Below are 22,255 nucleotides of genomic sequence, written 5' to 3'. Positions count from 1 at the left end.
GATATTTAAAAAAAAATTAATGGTATAACTAAACTGTAATCAACTGCAGGCAATAACGTTTCATTTAGAGATGGTATAGTAAAGAAAACGTAAATAAAAACAAGAATGTTTTTTCCCATTTTGGTAATTAAATATTAAATCTCAAATTAAAACTAAAATTTTACCGTAGAAACCATTTCTTTTCAATACTCTTTATAAACCAGACATAAACATAGAAGTAAATAATTTCGTATTCAATTATTCTGTGTACTTAAAATGTGTTTATAATATTATTTTGAGTCTTTATTTGGTTACTTTTCCAAATGAATATAGTATTTGCTCAAACATTATAAATGTTTTGTGAATTGTGGTATCTGCCTAATTTATTGAAACACTTTGAACAGAGACTTCTGTTGAGAACTATGTAGTTGAGAACATTTTATATAATGAAGTTATTAAAGCCAAAACAATTATCATTACAGACCAAATTTATTCTGATTTGAATTTTATAACTTTCTCTAACGATCATGTTGTATCTCTACCTTACCCTGTTGTATCTCTACCTTACCCTGAAGCTTTTGTTGTGCATTTTAGCAAAACTAAAATGCAGAGACAGACTTATGAGCCGCTCATATCTGTAAAATTGTCTAGCAGGCAATTTTTTTTCTAATTTAAACTATGTATGGTGGTTCTTAAATTACCTAGAATTATAATCCATTCCTAAATTTAGCAAGTATAATTTGCATTAAAATTCAAAATTGATGTTAGCTAAAATAGGATGTAAAATACTTAAAAATTTATTAGCTTCCAAAACCATTATTAAGTAAGTAGAGAACTATGTTCATTTTACGTATCTCAGAATGACTTGATAGCAAATTTTCTAAGAATAAATAATATAATATGCGAATTATTACGGGTGGATATACAGGTGTGTGTGTGTGTGTGTGTGTGTGTGTGCGTGCACATAGAGGATCTATCTCAACAGGAAGAGACTTTACTTAGGCATCTTTTTTCCCCTCATGTATGCAATATTTAGTCATTTAGTGGCATCTCTGTGGTTTTACCAAACTCAATATAATATAATTACAATAAAAGCATCAGTGAAGAAGAACTTAACTCACTTATTTGGGCATTATATAGAATTATCTTCACTACCGTATATAAATTCACATGAAGATATGTGTGTGTAAACACAGAGAAAATGAGTATAATTTTCTTGCATAAGCACAGTGTGGTTCTGGTGCAATTCTGACTCTAAAATGACTATGATCCTGTTATAAGCTTTGACATATTCTGGGTTTTCATTGAATATTTTGTCCTGATTTATATCCTGCATTTGTACTACTGGGGAGAAAAATTTTCCTCTACCCTTCAAGAATCTTTTGACTGGTTTAGGAATTAAGTCAACATGAGACAATTAACAGGAGAAAATCAAATATAATAACATACATATGAAGAATTCGCATGAACATAAGGGATTTCAAAGATAGTCAGGCAAAATGAGGTATATATGTCATCCTAAACTAAGGAGAAGGTGGTAGGAGTCTGGGACTTCAAAGGGAAGGACAGCAATTCACAGGAAGGTGAAAAAGAGTAAATGTTTGGTAAACAAGTGTCTGCTGGGCCACTCAGAAACAATGGGACATTGAGAGGACTTTAATCCAATAGGCCTTGCTAGGGCTCCTACCTGTCTACCAGACCTAGTTCATATTATAACTATAGTTATCTATGGTGCTAGCTCCCTTCCTGGAACAGGTCCTCTGTCTAAATCCTTTCAGGCAGTTGGCAAAAAGAAAAACTTCTTGAGTCCTCTGGGGTTTTTTTAAACTTTTTTTTTTTTTTTTAATTTACTTGGGGGTGGGGAAGAGGGGCAGAGTGAGGAAGAGAGATAATCCCAAGCAGGCACCATACTGTCAGCACAGAGCCTGATGCAGGGGTCGATCCCACAAAGTGTGAGACCATGACCTGAGCTGAGACCAAGATCTGGGTGCTTAACTGACTGAATCACCCAGGCTCTCCGTTGAGTCTTCTGTTTCTTAAAAATAATCAACCTAAAATAATCCATGTGCCGAAGAGACACATTTTGGGGGGAAATTTTTTTTCCTCTACAGTACATTCTTAGTCCAAATCATATTTAAAGATGAAGGAATCTCTACTGGCTTTTTTCTGCTTAGACTTTCCAAATTGTATTTCTAGCCCTGGCAACCTTTCTTTTTAATCGCTGCTATACATACTGTACAATCTCGAAAGCCTAAAAATATGTTTATACTTTCTCTTCTGCAAGATTGCTTCCACAAAATACTTTCAGCAGCAATAGTTGGAAAGACTTACAGCCTTACTTGTCTTTGTGGGATGGAGGAAGAGACTTGGAAAAAAGAAGACATGGCCAGATTTCCTTCTCATTAAACCTGAAAGATTGTCAGGTTCCTGAAGGTCTTTGCTTTTTATAGCATAATTCATCAGCCTGCCATAAATGGTTATAGCACACAATCTACAGGGTGACGACACCAGCTAAATTTCTCATCTTTAATAATTTTAGACTTCCTTTATAAAATAATATTACATAAAAACTTGCAGAATATTATACATACACTCCCACAGTGACTCTTACTCAGTTTTATTTCCCTTCTGTAACATAGAAATCCTTTCAATTCCCACATATTCCATCATAATGTATTTTTTAAAAATGATTTAATGTTTATTTTTGAGAGAGAAACAGAGAGACAAAGCGTGAGCAGGAGAGGGGTAGCGAGAGAAGGAGACACGGAATCTGAAGCAGGCTCCAAGCCCACAAACCATGAGATCATGACCTGAGCCGAAGTTGGATGCCCAACCAACTGAGCCACCCAGGCACCCCATCGTAATGTATTTTTTGAAATCATTTTTAGCATTTATCCCTTTCCTCTTCTGGGTCACAAGTAGCATCAATAAGCATTAATCAAACACCTCAGAGATTAATTATTATAAAATTTACTGTGTCCTCTTTGATATCTCTCTTTTTAGTCTTCTAAACTTTTAAACAGGTGATACTATTTCTATTCATGTAATCAGATTCAATATTTGTAAAATTTTTAATGGCATCAGATGGAAGAGCTGCAACATGGTGTCCATATACATAAGAATGAATAAAATTAAAACTTACTATATTTAATATCTTAAGATTCATAAAATATTTTCTTACCACTTAATTAAGTTGATGTATTTTATTCATATTTTCTACATCATAGCTCTGCAAGTAAACTTGGTCCCATTATTTTATTTGCTGTGACGTTGTTTAAATTAATTTATTTTTATGGAAGCATTTATGTATTTTTAAAATATTTACATTCCTTATACTGATATAGTTTACTTTTGGTTTTACAATACAAATAGCCTAATTCAACTAAGAAGATGTATTAAAATTGAGAAGATTGAATTTCAAATGACCTGCAATCATTAATAAATATCTTTGTATCTGAGATCTCATATCTAAAATAAAACTAAATAATTCTCCCAATCTGTATATCTCTGCTTAACAAAGACATTAACTGTCTTCAATGTCTATTTACTGACAAGATATATTAAGCTCCCTCTGCTGGTGTAGTTTCTCACAATTGTATCTCTCCACATTTAAAAATCACCCTTAGTCCCATTTGAGGTAATTATTTGATTCTTGAGAAAATAGCTCTAGTAGATATTCTACATATTTACCAATTTTTTGAAAATTAAGTTAATTTAAAATTTTAACATATTTTGCATCTTCTTGTACCAAATCTGTTTTTTTTCAAATATTTATGTGAATTTTTCCAAGAGCATAAGCTCAAATTTATTTTTACCTATGAAACTCCTCCTTTCCCAGTATAGATTTGTCTAATTAACTTAATGTAGTTCCAACTATTCTCACTTGAGTACAATTTTATTATTCTTGGCATATAGTCATCAACTTTTTTTCTATAGATATTGTGGAAATTTGAAACTCCCTTACCTCTCTCACATTTGGGTCATATGTCATATATTATGAGATTCTCTAAGGGTGTGTTCAGCCTCCATTAGTCCAAGTTCACATTTTTCTTAAGCAGGCAATGATTGAACAACTATGGGAAACCACAGTTCTTAAAAACATTAAATTAAAGATAAAGTTGGTTTACCATCATTAGAGTCATTCTTTTTCCCCTTTTGTAACATGGCTTGGTAAGGGAGGTACGTCTGTCCTGCCTTCTAAACTTGGGGTGACAAAAGTTGCTCATGATTGTTTTCATTGCTTCTCTGAGGGGAGGCTTAAGATCTCCACATTAATTTGAATCCTAAGTAAAACATAAACTCTTGCAAACCTGTGATGAGTTCTGGATAAGGCTTATATGCCAGGCTGAAAGCATTTGTAAGTTGGGCTTTAAAAAAAAAATCATAGATGAATGTAGTAATTTGGGTGTGTATATATAGCAGTGTCTCAAACTGAATATATTGGCTTAACCTATCTTCAGAAAAACAGATGGCTCTCCATCTTGTTACACATATGTTCTCAGAGAGTTAGAAAACTGCTCGGCTATGTGCCTTAAGTCAATATTTACTCATTGAACCATTACTTTTCACTAGTGCTGATAGAATAAATTATTTTTACAAAATAAAAACAAAAAAGTTAGCTATTTTGGTATAAAAGTTTTTCAGGTGTTTGTATACAAAGACATATGGCGGCGTTGGGTGAGAGTATCTGAGGGTCTGCTGTGGTCTCACCGAATTGCCAAATAGCACATTTTCTCAATTTTTCACAGAAATGATGGCTTTATATAATCATACATTTGTACATGCTACGTTGAATCATCAATTAGAATTTCCAAAGAAGTCTAAGCCAGTATGGCATAAAAAAATTTATAGTAGCCATTTATAGATTCTTTTTATTTTAGGTTAGTTTAGTTTAGTTTAGTTTTTTAAAAGTAGGCTCCATTCCTCGTGTGACACACCTGAGCTGAGATCAAGAGTCATACACTTCACTGACTAGTCACCCAGGGGCCCCTCCATTTACAGACTCTTTTTTTTTTCCATTTACAGATTCTTAATGGAAAATCCTACATGTCCTTTTTTTCTAAGTGCATTTTTTTTATCAAATAAAGTTTTTTATCAAACAAAGTTATTACCTATACAAATTTTTGCATAGGTGATATAAATAACACTCATTTTTCTATCATCTTAAGATATTAAACATTAAAAAGAAATTGAAGCTGACCATGTACTTTTCCCCCAAACACTGCTTCCCTGCCTTTCCAAAAGAGGCTTTGCTTCTGAATTTAATATGAAGACATAAAATTCCATTCTACATTATGAAAATGTGAACAAAATGGCCATACTATAATATCCACATAGAATTTGATTTTTTTGTTCAAATTCATGTTTTTTAAGATAAGCCTTAGACTATTTCATTCATTTTTATTTCAAGGAGTATTCTACATTGCATTTATTCATTCTACATTTGCTGGATATTTTGACTGTTTTTAATGTTTTTACTACTACAAAAACTCTGCATTGAAAATTGTTGCACATTATCTTCTAACAGGCATAGGCAAAATATTCCACAGGGTATATACCCGGGAGTGGAATTATTTGGCACAAGGTTAGATACTCAGAAGTGAATTTGCTTGGCTCAAATATTACTGTATTGCTCTCTAATGTGGCCATTCTGTCTTAAAGACCTACAATTAAGTTTATGAGATTTTCTCATGTTTTACATCACTCACAGATAGTATTTACCTACTTTGGACATAATTGCCATTATTACGTACTGCCTTGATTAATAGTGTGGGTACGCATTTTACTGGAATGTCATTCATTCATTCATTCATTCATTCATTTTTGCCATTCTGGTATCCTTTGTGCAAAATGCCTCTTCTACATTTATGTCTTCTACATTTATGCTCGTTTGTTTTTATAATGTATACACCAACATACACCACACACACACACACACACACACACACACACACACACACACACATTATTCTGAACATGAATGCTCTGTTATGTGCATTTTAAATACCAATTCTGCTTTTGTTTAGTGTGTTCATGATGTTTTATGATGTATAAATTATTTTTATTTTAATTTATAAAATTTAACATTGTTTTACTCACTGGTTTGTCCTTCTTTGTCTAAAGAAATCCTTCTCTCACCCAAGTTCAGAAAGACATTTTCTTATATTTTCTCCTCCTAAAAGCATTTTGCTTTTCCTATTAAGGTTTTAGTCCACCTGGAATTTTGTGTAGTTGTTTATATGTGTACGATGTGCAGCAGGTATTTATTTTTATTTATTTCACAATTGAATAATTACTTCTAATAGTTTGCAATTGTACCTCTGTCATATCTATCCCTAGTTGGAATGTCTGTTTCAAAATTTGTAATTTTGTGCCAATGCTGAATTTACCTATGCCTGCATCAATATTACAGTCTTATTTATTATAGCTTTAAATTGGACTTGATATTTAATAGGACAACTTCTCAAACATACTTTATTCTTTTTCAAAGTATTCTTAACTCTTCGTAGAAGTTTGCTTTTTCATGTAAATTTTAGAATCACCTTGTCAAGTTCCACAAATTAAACTGGAATCTATGAATGAATGTTGAGAAAGTTGTCATCTTAAAATACTGAATCTTTCCATCTATGAATATAATGTATCTCTCTTTTACTTAAATATTATCTAATATTATTTAACAAAGATAGAACTTCTCATAAATTTTTTACATATCTTATAATTTTAATAATTACTCCTTATTTTTATTTTACTTTGCAACACTTTAGCTGTGTTTTCTAATTCTTTATTGCTGGTACATAAGAATATGATTGTTGTTTACATTGGTTTAATATGCTTTCATTTTAGCCCTAAAATGTTACAGTTCCTTCATGCAATCATTTTATCTAAGAATAATATGTTGATTTGTTCCTTTTCATCTTTATATGCTTGACATCTTTTACTTGTCTTCCTGTTTTAGCAAAAATAGTGTTGAGTGAAACTTATTTTATACCTGGTCTTAAAAGGGATATTTCTAATATTTGCAGAATAAATGTGATGCTTGCTTGAGTTTGATATCCTTTACCAGAATTAGTTCCCTCTTTCTGTAGAACACAGAAATCATTAAAACAGAACAACCCCCAAAACAGTAAGTCTTCTAATCCGGGAACTAGGGTATCAGTTTATTTGTCTTCTTCAGTTATTCTTAGCTACATTTTTTAGAGCTTGTCATATATTTTGTTTATTCTGAAGTATTGATGTATGGTAATAAATTTTACATTAAAATTCTTCAAATAATTTTTTATTCTAGAGTAGTTTCATATCTATAAAAAAGTTACATAGTATGAAGTTCCCCCATACCTCCTTCCCAGTGTCCTCTACTATTAACATCTGGCATTAGTATGATACATTTGGCACAACTAACGGACAAGCATTTGATAAATTATCATTAACTGAAGTCTGTACATTTTTTAGTTTTTGCTTATTACTTCTAATGTCTTTTTTCTGTCCCTAGACCTATCCAGGATACTATGTTAAGTTTAGGTGTCCTGTCTCCTCTCCTTATACTTTCCGTATATTTTATGGTCTTAACAGTTTTGAGTGCTGGTCAGGTACTTTGTAGAATGTCTCTCAGCTGACATTTTTCTTATGACTAGGCTGGAGCCATGAGGTTTGGAAGGAAAACCACAGAGGTAAAGTGCCATTCTCCTCACTTGATATCAAGGGTGTGTGCTGTCACTTTGTATACTATGTATTCTCACTAGCAGTGACTTGTCAGACTTCGCCACTGTAAAGTTAACTCCTTTTTTCACCTTCTCCATACAATATTCTTTGGAAAGCAGCACAAGGACCATACTTAAGGATAAGGAAGAATTACTCTCCATCCCCTTGAGGGAATCATATTATCTGGCATTCTTCTATATAACACATTTATCTATTCTTCCCCATTTATTTATTTGTCCAATGATTTATTTATACTAGTATGAATTCATGGATATTTGTTTTATACTTTGGGTTATAATTCAAAAGTACATTATCTACGTTTTTGTTCAAGTCATTCCAGTTTTGGTCATTCAGTTGACTCCTGTATCCTTTTCACATATTTCCATCATTTTGTTTTTTATGTGCACTTTCTTGCATCCTGCTACTACAAGATGTTCCAGACTCATCTTGTATCTTCCCTGCTACAACCCTAGAATCAACAATTTCTCCATGGATCCCTGGCTATTTTTATTGGAGAATGGCATTAGAAACCCAGATCTGGTTACTAGGTACGGTCATTGCTACAGAAGTATCATTATTTCTAGGCCCTCTAAGCAGACAGAGCTTGGAAATGTGTGTATGTATGTGTGTGCAAATGTTATCATTTAGACTGTATTTTCCAGTTGTTTCTATAAATATACAGACAATTATATCTTAGAATATTGACAAATATCCTAAGAATTTGATAACTTAGGTAGTTTTGGTACTACTTTGCCACTTTCTTTGTATTGTCTATGAATATGCTCATGCAAATGGTTAAGACATTTGTACACCTTTCTTTCTGTTCTTTACGCTTTAAATCTCTCTTCCTCTTCTTCCCTCTCTCCTTCTCCTCCTCTTTCCCTCCCTTTCCCTCCTACGTTATTGCACTGGTTCACAAGTCCTGTACAATGATAAATAAAATGGATGGAGAATGACCACCTTTGTCTTTTCTCTGATATCAGTGAGAAATCATGCAATATTTTGCAATTAAAAATGGTATTAACTGCAGATTTCTCCTAAATGTTCTTTATCAGACTGAAGAGTTTTCCTTCCATTACTTATACACTGAGGGTTTTTTTTTTTTTAATCATGAGTAGGCATTCAATTTCATTCAGTGCTATCAGCATTCATTGAAATGATTGACTTTTCTCCTTCATTCTGTTAGTAATACGGCTTATATTAAAATCAATCAAATATGTATTGATTTTCAAGTAGAAAATCATCTTTGCAGCTCTGGGATAACTCCCCTATGACCATAATTGATTAGTCTTTTTATATATTGCTGGTTTAATTTATGATATTTGGTTTAGGATTTTTGCTGCTGTGTTCATTTTGGATATTGAACTGTAATTATCTTTTCTTATATTGTCAAGAGCAGTGTGTGGTATCAGTTTTATGCTAGTTTCAAAAAATTAGGAAATATTCATTCTTCCCCTACTCTGTAAAATAGTTTGCGTAACACTGTCATTTCTTCCATAAGTATTTGGTAAAATTTACTAGTAATGCCATCCATGTTAGTCATTTTACTTGGGGGAAAGATTACATTTACAGATTCTACTCCTGAACAGATAGAGGACTATTCACTTTTTCTACATTTTGCAAAAGTTGTTTTTAAGAAATTTGTCCATTTCCTTAAAAATTTCAAATTATTGACATAAACTTATTTATAATACAATATCATTTCCTCTGAAGTATCTTTTTAATGTCTTCACTTTCCTTACTTTTAATAATAATTTTGTTTTAGCTCCCTTTTTCTGAATTAGCTTACATATGGATTTATTTTGTCTGCTAGGAATTTTTGCTGCTTTCTGATCATTACTATGATTAATGTTAATCTTTTAAAGATAATAATAGTCAGTTTTTATCACTCCCTTTGTTCTTTCTGTAAAATCTATTACACTGAATATTCTGTACCTCATTCTCTCCATCAGAGTTTCTATCTCTTTATACTTCTGTGCTGCACATTCCTTATATTTAAGAATTGTCACTGGTAAATAAATTATTGGAAATCCATAAAAATCCCAAATAAGCTGTAATTTTATACCAATCCACTTTATATTTCTTCATAGCAAGTAACTCAATGACTTACATAAGGCAATTCATTCACACACTACGATGATGATGTTTTTCTTACAGCACTTTATTTGGCTTTTAGGATAGCATTTAACTCTATGTACTGATTTGACAAATAGACTTCATTGACATCCTATTATTTTATTCAATTTAGTTTTTTTTAATTTTTTAACGTTTATTAATTTTTGAGAGACAGAGAGATACAGAGTGTGAGTGCACTAGGTGCAGAAAGAAAGAGAGACACAGAATTCGAAGCAGGCTCCAGGCTCTAAGCTGTCAGTCAGCACAGAGCCCAACATGGGGCTGGAACCCATGATCACTGAGATCATGACCGGAGCCAAAGTCTGATGCTTAACCGACTGAGGCACGCAGGCGCCCCTTATTCAATTTAGTTTTAAGTACTCTTTATCTTTTTAATATTTCATTTAAATCCATAGACATATGGGGCGCCTGGGTGGCGCAGTCGGTTAAGCGTCCGTCTTCAGCCAGGTCACGATCTCGCGCTCCGTGAGTTCGAGCCCCGCGTCGGGCTCTGGGCTGATGGCTCAGAGCCTGGAGCCTGTTTCCGATTCTGTGTCTCCCTCTCTCTCTGCCCCTCCCCCGTTCATGCTCTGTCTCTCTCTGTCCCAAAAATAAATAAACGTTGAAAAAAAAAATCCATAGACATTTACTTAGAATTTTTTTTTAAAATTAATGTTTATTTATTTTTGAAGGAGAGAGACATAGAGCATCAGTGGGGGAGGGGCAAAGAGAAAAGGAGACACAGAATCCGATGCAGGTTCCAGGCTCTGAGCTGTCAGCACAGAGCCTGACACGGGGCTTGAACCCATGAACCGTGAGATCATGACCTGAACCGAAGTTGGATGCTTAACTGACTGGGCCACCCAGGTGCCCCTAGAATTTTTTGATTATGGGCTCCACAGAGCAGCAATCCACTCTGCAATATTCATCATTATATCATTAACAACTAGAATAATTCTTAGCACAAAGTAACTCTTAATTATATATTATTGAATATCTGTATACACGTATTCTGGCCAACAAAGAGTCTTTTTTCCAAAAAGAAAACTTCACTACTGTATCCTTGTAAGAGTGTATAACTGTTAATTACTTGTATTGCTTCCCAATACGGTCTAATTTTGCATTTCTGAGTCCTGGTCACTGTTTTAATTTTTTTAGTGTTTTATTTTATTTTTTGAGAGAGTACAAGTGGGAGAGGGACACAGAGAGTGGGACAGAGGCTCTGAAGAGGGCTCTTTGCTCACAGCAGTGAGCCTGATGTGGGGCTTGAAGTTACAAACCATGAGATCATGACCTGAGCCAAAGTCGGACACTCAACCGACTGAGCCACCCAGGTACCCCCCTGGTCACTATTTTAAATTGGTGCTACAGTCTCTTAAATATGAGCTAAGTAACTAATTGTGCAATCAAATTACTGTTTGCTAACATTGCTCAAATGAACATGGCTTTTTTATTAAAAAATTTCCTTGTAATTTTATCTTTCCTCAAAAAGTATTTGCTTTTTCAGCTGTATTGATATAGATAAGTTCATTAAAACATTAAAATTTTGTATGTAGACTTCTCTATGATAAGAAATTAGAACTCTTATTTTATAGTGCTTATGACAATCAAAGAATAATGCTTAAAAGTCTAAACTATTAAGATGTGATTGTTTCCGGTATCAACTAAGTTTAACCATAACTTTTTTATGACAATTGAAAGGAAATGTGTGTAATTTGAAGGAAAGTCCATTTTTTTTTCTATCTTTTTATAAACTTTTCCAAAAATGAGTCATTGGTCCTTAGTATCTATTGTCAATGGCTTAAGTTCTTGTGAAGTTTCACTTTATGAGCCTCATGTAGTGTTCAATGACTATTCCTGTATAATTCATATTTCTAGATTTAATAATGTTAATGTAGCATATGACTAGATGGACCCTATTCCATTTCCTTTTAGGAAAGCCTGAACACATCCTGCTATCCATTTAACATTAAGCTTATGTCTGTTAACATCTTATCCTCACCATCTTATTTTTCTCACTTTGAGTAATGGGTAAAGCCTAACCAAATATAGCAATGGCATTGGTCTGAAAGACTTTTAATTTCAAGCATGAGTAACCAGTGAGTGGCAGTATGAATGTGTTCTGAATATCATTATAAGCATGAATCAGAAATAGGGTATATTTATGGGAAAGGTCGCAGAAAGATAAGTATGCATGAAGGTTACACATCCTGGCAATCCCATCAGAAATACAAATAAATCTCTGCCTGGTGTAGTCATCCACAAGACCGTCCTTATGTTCATGTATCTCAAAAAGAGACTGTCTATCCTATTCGCACAGGTAAAGTTTCTTATCAAGAATATCACAAAGAATACAATTGCTTAATTGTACTGTGATGTTATTAAAACAAACATGATCTTTAAAAGCATATTTCCAGTGCTCCAGGAGAAAAGTGCCAAAGAAAAACTCATAACAGAAAGAAAGCTTTAAGTGGAGAAGGGAGTTGTCAAGCACATAGTTCTGCAATTTCTCTACTTTATTGGACCACATATTTTTGTAGAATTTCCTGTTGTTCTGGCTAAGCAGGCTGAAAACTTAATTGTGTTTTGTTGATGCATTTGAAATATTTGGATTAAGACAAAATGAGGAAGATTATAGGGGTACATGTAGTGTCACTTAACTCTCTTCTCTGCCTACTAAAGCTAATTTATAATGGAAAGTTACTATTATCTGCATGTGGTCCTCTCTAGAGGAAGATGTTGTATAGAATTCACTGCTACCAGATCAATTAAGCACTTGTTGGCCACCTAACATGGCATAAAACTGATCTGATTCTCATGAACAATTCATAGCAATGGTATTCATCTTCAAGGTATTTATTATCATGCAACCTTTTTCTAAGAGAATTTGATTTTTCTAAAAGAATGCACTCCAAAATGTCATTTCAACTTCTATAAAGATAAAATGGGCAGCAAGATAGGGAATTGTGTTCTCTAAGATGATTGGCACTAGTCATAATTTGTTACTTAGTCATGAATTTAGCATGTCAATTAATGTTAAGTACTTGGCAATCAATTTAAATTGCAAACACCTCTTCAGCTGTGATTTTGAATCTCTGACAGATGAATGAGTTAAAGTTAGCACTGACACTCTCTAGACCAGTTAGACGACACGTTTCCATTGCTGTGATGAAACTAGCAGCCCATCTACAAACAAGACAACTATGCTTCACATGGACTCAAAAGAGCCAGATGACAGGGACCTGAGGCTGGGCCACAAGTACCCTGTCAAATAGTAACAGATGCAGGCAAATAGTTAAGCAGTTCATGTTCAGAGAGTTGGTTGGAAAGTTCCTACTTAACTAACCCTACTTAACAACGATGCGCGCGCGCGCGCGTGTGTGTGTGTGTGTGTGTGTGTGTGTTTGTGTGTGTGAAATGAGTTTTAGTACTTCAGGATGTGGTTTTAAAAATATAAGGAAAATAATTTTGTTCTTAATCTCATCAAGAAGGCTCAATAACAAACTATTTGTTCTATGAGAGAGCATGAAGATACATAGATTTATTATGAGCACATATGTATTACTATGATATGCACCATCTTTTAAAAATTCTCCTTAGTAGTTTCTTGGAATGTTGCCAACACCCTATAGAGACTAGCTACAGCATAAGACGAATAATCCTTTCATAAAGTTATATTAAGAGGTTTAATTAACACAAATGAGCTATAACATATATCAACATTGAGTAGATAAACTGTATATATTCACAGATGAGTCCTGGGCAACCTTCATCTGTGATACCCATTTAATTTATCTGTAGATGATATCGAAGTCTTATTTTTCCTCTTAGGGGAAATTTGGGAGTACTTTTGTCTCCATTAAGTCTTCCAGCCCTACTGGGACTCTTCTTCCTACAGATTTTTAGAATTACCGAAGAATTCCTCTCTGCTTTTCCCTATCTGAACTCTTATCTCCCTCTTGGAGGGAGCCAAGATGGCAGAACAGCATGAACTCTCATCTCCCTCTCTCCGACTTGGACTTGCCTCCATCCCTTAGACAATGATTAGGCAGTGATGTTTCACTTACAGACTTCCAGGAAGTCTCTGGCCTGGTGCATGAGTCTCCCCCAGAGGTAGTAAGAGAACAGCTGATCCCTCTCTGAGCTAATGGGATGAAATTTAACCCCCTTCTTTGGTGGAAGTCATTTTGTTTGATTTAGGTTGTTCTTGCACTGATTTTCTCTTTTCTAAAACCATTGTTTATCCATATCAGGTCTCCCTGTAGTTTCTGCTCACTCAGTCTTTTGATGAACATTTAATTTTTAATATGCCCTGTATTATATGCATGTTAAATACACATACTAAGAAATAGTCACTAAAATGGTTAAAAATTCTAAGTATATTTTACTATCATATTTTAACTTGCTGTAAAGATAATTGCCATTCCTCACCCATGTGCTATAAAATTAAATATGATTAATCAAAATTTGACAGCAGATCCAAAAAGAAACGAATAAGCTCAGCTTCATTGTTTCTTTAGTTTGCTGGAAGATAATGTTCCTCCACCATTTTTTTCCTGTTATGCCTCCCTAATGAACATTTTTAGACATTGTTTTCCCTAATTGCCCTCTCTATGAAATTTTAGCAATTCAGATATCCCATGTATCTGTTTATATACTCTGTGCATATCTCTGACTTACATGTAAAAGGAGCAATATTTTTTTCATTTTTCAAGAACCAATTTTTGCTCCCTTGAGAAGAATATTGTCATTGTTAAGAATGTGTACTCCAAAGTGTACTTATATTTATAGGTGTACTCATGAGTTCACTTGCCCAAAGCTAATATTTTTCTCTTCATCGCTTGGTAGCATATGGAACAGCAGGAGAAAGTGGGACAAAAACACTGCGAATTCTGAGGGGGGAGAAATACATTTTTATGCCCCTGGCTATTTGCAAAACTAAGAATGCACATGGACTGGAGGCCAAAGCATATTCTCTGTCTCATTAATGTGTTAACTTCTTCTGTTTTAGATGTTATTTTTCAAACTTTATATGTGTGCCTGCACACACACACACACACACACACACACACACACACATGCCCCTACACTAATTGTATTTACATTCAGATTTGCTTCATATTTATTTTCTATGTCTGATACACAGGCCATATTTGTTTTCTTTTCTTTTTTTTAAATTAAAAAAAATTAATATTTATTTATTTTTGAGAGAGAGAGTGAGAGAGAGAGAATGAGTGGGGGAGGGCAGAGAGAGACACACAGAATCTGAAGTAGGCTCCAGGCTCTGAGCTGTCAGCACAGAGCCGAGTGTGGGGCTCAAACTCACAAACTGTGAGATCTGGAACTGAGCCAAAGCCAGATGCTTAGTTAACTGAACCATGCAGGCACTCCTCCTTTTCTACTTCTGTGATGATATTTATGTTTTGCTTTTACTCGTAACCACTGTTGTATCCTATATTTCACTATTTAATAAAATTGATCTCAAAATACTTCCCATGTAGTTCATTCCTCAAGCCTGTTCCAGTGGCAACAGATCTTTGTGAGGTACACATAGTACATATGACATTACTGTCATGGATAAGATAGAAGAAAGTTTTATAAAGGTATAATTTACTCAAAAATGGAAGAAACTGTGACTTAGATCTCTCAAGGGCAAGTTCTTCATGAGATATGTTTAAAAATTGTCTGAAAACTTCCCCGAGAACTTGAAGATCAACCCCTCTATGAGTTAAGCTTCCAACAGAGAGATGCCCAGAACCCAGATACCAGGCCTCTATCCTGCTTTTCCTCCCACTCCCATTAACTAGGATGTGTCTTGGGGTAATCTTTTCTTTTTTTTTTTTTTAATTTTTTTTTCAAAGTTTATTTATTTTTGGGACAGAGAGAGACAGAGCATGAACGGGGGAGGAGCAGAGAGAGGGAGACACAGAATCGGAAACAGGCTCCAGGCTCTGAGCCATCAGCCCAGAGCCCGATGCGGGGCTCGAACTCACGGACCGACCGCGAGATCGTGACCTGGCTGAAGTCGGACGCTTAACCGACTGCGCCACCCAGGCGCCCCTACTTCCAGATACTTCTTCAGTCCTGCTTTGAAGCTACTATCTTTGAGTCTCCACATTTCTCCCCTGCTTTGATTCATCATATGCCAGTGTTGTGGTTACTCTACTCATCCATCTAAGACTTGAGCAGCTGATCCAGAGTCTTCTCCATCTGCCTTAATTTGACATGGTAGAACATCCAGCACCATCATCCCCCCAACCTCCTCACCTTTAATAAATATCTTTTTCACTTAAATTCAATCATCCACCTCCATGGATCTTGGGATCTCATGGGACTTGGTCAAAACATGAAATCTCCTCCAAAGGCTGAACAAATTCAAACATCTCAAACTCTGACATTAATTTCAAATCTCTTTCTCTCTTTGGTCTTTCAGCACTGAATTGCATAAAAATAAAACACACTCTAGTTATTTTATATGGAAATGGATACAGTCCAAAGAATAAAATACTTACAAAAATGTGAGAAGGGTGGGTAGAGGCAGCTCTAGGTTGATTGTTATCCAAAACTAGCAGTTTCATTGTTACTTGATGAATGGGTCAAAAAAAAAAAAAAAAAAAGAAAAGAAAAGAAAAGAAAAAGAAAAAAAGGCATCGTACTCAAATATGGTGTATGTTGCTGCCATAATTCAAAGAAGTCCAGGCAGCATTGTTCCTCTTTCTTGGTGGGAGGGAAGCAACTTGCCCTGCATGTTTAAAGACATATCAGGACATGTTGTAATTCCTTGATATCCTGAAACTTTGTTGAGTTTCTTGGGGTTATCTCCTCTTCTCTGGCTCTTATAATGCTATCTGTTATTTTCTACTCACCTATTCTAGCAGCATGGTATCTTCAATATTGTAGACCAGTGGGATGTCTTGTGATGCTGGACTGTCAGTGTTCTCATGATCTTAATTATGGCAACTAGGCTGCAGAGTTGGATCTATTCCATCTTTGCAAAACAGCAAAGATATTTCTACAAGATAAAAGTTAATGCTTCTGATGTTCTCTGCTTAAGAATTTAGAAGAAATGTATTTAACACATCAGTCATAAACCAGGTGCCAATGACCCTATTGGTTTGCTCCAACAAAGAGATTATACATATGGAAACAACAGCTATAACTGAAGTAATTAGCTGAATAAAGGATATCCATAGGCATTTCTGAAGATTCGAGTGTCTTCTACACAGGCCAAAAAGGAAAGTCAAATAGAGATATTAAAAGGATCATACCTCACCATCATACAAGTCTTTGAAGGAGTCATTAATATCTTTGGCACCCCCAGGAATCCAATACTGCTCTTCGCTAATTATGTTGGCAAGAAAAGGGCTTTAGAGAATTCCACGTTGGTATTCCTGCCTTCATAATTCTTACTGCATAGGCAAAAGGGATTATATGAGAATTCTGTAGTTGATGACTTTACATATATCCAGCCATTCACTTAGGAAATGAGAAAATACCACAAAATGTCTTCATAGAACTATTGGAACAAATGTGAGATAAATTCTCATCCAAATTTCATTATTATCTGGCTCGCTCATAACCTGCTACTCTGACCAGTTGACAATAGTAGTATTTTGTATGTCTGGGAACTGGAATTAACTCAGAATGTGGTTCAGTGTTCTCAGAAACATTGTTCTTCATAGTTTGTGTTCCTCAGCATATGGTCAAAATTAACTGCTGTGGGTCCCTGTAGGAAGAATCATGACATGTATTTGTGATGTCCTTCTCTAAAGGAGCTGAATCTGTGAACTCACTCATGTTTTCTAATTAAGTGAAGTTTTGTGTCTGTCTTGGTAACTCAAGTAAAACCTATTGGTCAGCACTAGGGTTCCTTTGATTGTTCAGAACGAATAGAATCTTCCTTATTGAACCACCTATATATTTGAAGCCTATGAATCAACCATCTACAATCTAATTCACATGTTCTGAATACCCACTCCAATTCTGCTCCAGTTATGTAATCATGTCTACTTTGCCTCTGGGATTAAGTAAGTAATGCTAAATGATATCTGTCACTCTGACAACTAGCATTTACTGTTGAAATCTGGAAGCACATTTCAGTGGCAATGTGTCCAGCTTAAGAGGAAAGCCATAACAGTGCTGTTTTAAAATGTTGTTCCTTCACTCAACAATGTATGTTTCAAAGCACTGATAAATGGGCCCCCCTCAGAGTACATAGCTATGGGGAATGAATGAATTAGTTACATATTTAAAATTGTTTCTATGCCCTTACTTCACAAGTCTTTGGATATCTTCTATAGTTGACTAACAAATGTATAGTATATCAACTTCATCAGCACAGGTCACTGCTGTTTTCAGCTTACCGCTAACCAAATGGGCAAACAACTGGAACCACTCCAAGCTCTCTAACATACTGAATTCAGAATCTCTGTAGATATACCCGTATCAATAAATTTGATCATTTCTAAAATTTTATTTCAACACTCCATTTTCTGGTACTCTCAGAATCTATTACCCCATGTAAGTGCTTATGCTCATATAAATTAGAAACACCTGGCAATTCCTTGGGGTGTAAAACTTCTCTTCCTGGGATTGACTGTACTTGACTCCCTGGCTGCTTTCAGGGATCTAATGCTTGGTACAGGTGTGGGACAATGATAGTTGCTAGAGGTGGATACAACGAGAATAGGCATGCCCCTCATCACCCTGCGGAGGAAGAGCTGCTTCCGCAAACACAGGGGCAGTGGAGTTTTGTTGCTCGAAATACTTGGAGGTTTCCAAACCCTCCCAATTTTAACCATTCTAACAGTTTAAATTTCACTCTTTCCAATCAAGGTCCTAACATTCATCTATGTCACCCTGCAACAGAGTGACTAGAATATGGTCTCTGGCTTAGTAAACTACAGATTCATCCTTTGCATCTCATTTTCAGCCATAGAATCTCTACCCATAAAGGTATAGAAGATGAGAGACTCTTGGAGGAAAATCGTGAAAAAAATCCGTGGCTCTCCAGCCAGCCATAACCTAAGAATTTAAATTTCTGAACTGGATATATTTTTTTCCCTCTAAACTCCCAATTAGAAGCAAACGGCCCACTTCTCATTTCTGTATCCTTCATGCCTGTGGCATTATATTTTGCTATGGCCTTTAGCACTTGGTCTGCTACCAAGTGTATGAAAATCATACATTTCACTTTGGATGGTCATGAGTAAAATTTTCAGTTAATTTTACCACTGCTTTCCACGTGCTACTAGCGTCCCCTCCTTATAGGAACTGAAATATGCATGGCCTTCAAATGCAAATAGGCCAACTGAACAGTCCGTGGTTCCCATTGTGGCAACTCACCCCTGGTGACAAATACTAATCCAGTTGGTGTTCAGTGGCTGTAACAGAAACCACCTCATTAAAAAATTAAAAAAAAAAAAGACTTAACACTGGGAATTAGATGTGCATAAAATTACTGGAAAGCTAAAGAAGAAGAATTATAGTACAGATTTGCCTTGTCAGCAAAGCTGCCCCCTGCTTGATTCAGGAACAGGGGAAGACAGGAGCTTCCAGGATAAAACACTGCTGAAATGTAGGAATCTAGAAACTGTCACAGCAACTGGGCCACCATGAAGTATTGGATATGCACTATTTACTGAATATTCTATATTTATTCCTCCAACAAGCGTGAAACTAGGGACAGGAAACGGGAACTTCTGACTCTGCTGCAGAAAAACTCAATGCTACCGTAACTCCAGAAACTTAGAACGAGCAAGATTGTGGCAATGTCGCGAAGTGCATCTGAATGGTGAAATGTAAGCCACATCAAGACGGCTAGCTTCAAGTGAAATAAGGCAGACATAGAAAGACAAATACTGTATGATCTTACTTGTGTGCAGAATCTAAAAAGATAAAGTTGAATTCATTAAAGCAGGGAGTCGAATGGTGGTTAACGGGGGTAAGCATTTGTAAGAATTCAGAAGATATTGGTCAAAGGGCACAAAGTTGCAGTTATATAGGATGAATCAGTCTAGAGATCTCTTGTACAGCATGGTGACTATAGTTAATAATTTTGTATTGAACAGTGGATATATGCTAAGAGAGTAGATTTTAGGTGGTCTCATCACACATGCAAAAAAGTGACTGTGTGAGGACATATGTTATTTGGCTCAACTGTATTAATCAGTTTTCTAGGTATATATATATATTGCCTCGTCATGTTGTATACCTTAAATACATACAATTTATCTTTTCTCTTCAAAGAACAAGCCACATTGAGAGAAACCAGAATATTTGATGACTAATAATATAACATATCATAGCAGGGGCCGTGGTATATATAGGTTGATTACAATTATGTAAAATAGAAATTCTGAGTGTCACCCGTATGGACCTAAATTTTTCAAATTTATTTTTTTTTTATTTTTTTTTATTTTTTTTTTCAACGTTTATTTATTTTTGGGACAGAGAGAGACAGAGCATGAACGGAGGAGGGGCAGAGAGAGAGGGAGACACAGAATGGGAAACAGGCTCCAGGCTCTGAGCCATCAGCCCAGAGCCCGACGCGGGGCTCGAACTCACAGACCGCGAGATCGTGACCTGGCTGAAGTCGGACGCTTAACCGACTGCGCCACCCAGGCGCCCCAATTTTTCAAATTTAAATCTTCATTCTTTCTGTGAGTTCGCCTGTCATTCTAAGGTGCTGTCAATTTTAAGAAACACCATTGTTTTAACAACAATTTTTTGACTGAAAATTATAGAAACACTGACTGACATGTAAACATCTATTTTATGTAACATCTAAATTTCAGATATGACGAAGTTTTTTTTTAATGCCCTAGGCATCTATGAGAATAATTTTGCATGGCTCTCTGACTTCTAGAACTGTGATAATGTTTCACCTCACCAGAAACAAATAAATAGTTGAAATCAGCCAAGATTTGGGTTGGGAGATCCAAAATATAATGCAAACAGTAACAATTAAACTTCACTGTGATTTTACTGTGAATAAACCTGGCAGATGCCACGTTAATGAAATAATCAAGCCTGACATCACCAATAACGAGACATGTCAACATCAAATGCGACTGTTATGTCGCAATGAGAAGGGAAGAGTATTCTTTCTGTGATAGTCTTGTTAAAAACGAGTAGTACCAATCTAGTTGTGAGAAAACATCAGACAAACTCAAACTGAGGGGCATTCTGTAAAATACCTGGCTTCAAAGGCATCAAGGACACGAAAGACAAAAAAGGCTGAGGGATTGTCACAGATTGGCAGAGAATGGACAGCTGAATGTGATGTGACAGTTTGGATTGGATCCTAGGCCAGAAAAATGAGAAAAGGACATTAGAGGGAAATGTCACTGAATTTGCAGTCTGTAGACAGGTTCTATCAATGCTAATTTTCCGGTTTCAAAACCTATGCTATTGTTTTTTTTTTTTTTTAATTTTTTTTTTTCAACATTTATTTATTTTTGGGACAGAGAGAGACAGAGCATGAACGGGGGAGGGGCAGAGAGAGAGGGAGACACAGAATCGGAAACAGGCTCCAGGCTCTGAGCCATCAGCCCAGAGCCCGACGCGGGGCTCGAACTCACGGACCGCGAGATCGTGACCTGGCTGAAGTCGGACGCTTAACCGACTGCGCCACCCAGGCGCCCCGCTATGCTATTGTTATGTAAGGTATGACATTAGGGGAAGGTGGGTGAAAGTTTACAGAAACAATCTGTGCTATTTGTGCAACTTCTCTGTAAATCTAAAATTAGAAAGAAATACTTCTAGGGGCACAGCATATATGGAGCTTCATACAATCAAACAGATTGCTTCAATAATTCAATAAATCAAAACAGATTGTTTGATTGTAACAGTTTCACAGTTGTGAAATAGGAAGGCAAGACAAAACAAAAGAGCCAGCAGCATGGGCCTTCAATAATCTGGCACCTCTCTTCTGCGGCATCATCCCTTCCCCTCAACTCTGCTCCTTAGGATACAAACTGGGTTTCACAAGGATCAGGGGATCTTGAGAAAAAGGATGACGTATTCATAGAAATTCTCTTCTAGTAATTTTTGTCCTTCTGGGAAAAGTGATAAAATGCCAGAAGACAGGCTCTAAGAGCTGTCATTTGTCTGCTGTGATCATGGAGACTTTACAATTGCAAATGACTTAACACTGCACATCTGAATTTCTGTCTACCTTCCTTTTACTCTCAAGCAGAAAGGAAAAAGCAAATATTTCAAACAAAAGAGGGAGATTATTTTACCTTCTTGAATTTCTGTGTGAGTTTAGCAGTATCTTGCCCTATAAAAGCCTAGTGGCTATTAGATTCAGAATGCAATATATTTTTGTAATCCTCTTTCTTTTCTGAGGCTTCTATACCTCATTACTCACAAGGGCTAAATTATTTAGCTGCGACAATTTTCAGTACTATAGCTATTGTGGAATATGTTATAAAACTTAATTCATTCTAACCAATTCAAT

At 35.5% G+C, this 22,255-nt stretch overlaps 1 protein-coding gene across 2 annotated transcripts in view; it reads left to right on the top strand.

Moving 5' to 3' along the window:
* Nucleotides 1–22,255, top strand: part of GLRA3 (glycine receptor alpha 3) — a 194,726-nt gene that overhangs the window by 67,425 nt on the left and 105,046 nt on the right. The gene's annotated exons all lie outside the window — the stretch shown is intronic.

This window comes from Lynx rufus, unplaced genomic scaffold (genome assembly GCF_022079265.1).
Source record: "Lynx rufus isolate CCGP_SWC_20201006 ecotype Redwood Valley unplaced genomic scaffold, mLynRuf1.p SCAF_3, whole genome shotgun sequence".
Taxonomy (NCBI): domain Eukaryota; kingdom Metazoa; phylum Chordata; class Mammalia; order Carnivora; family Felidae; genus Lynx; species Lynx rufus.
The sequence above is the reverse complement of the archived record's forward strand: the minus strand, read 5'-3'. Positions and strand labels throughout refer to the sequence as shown.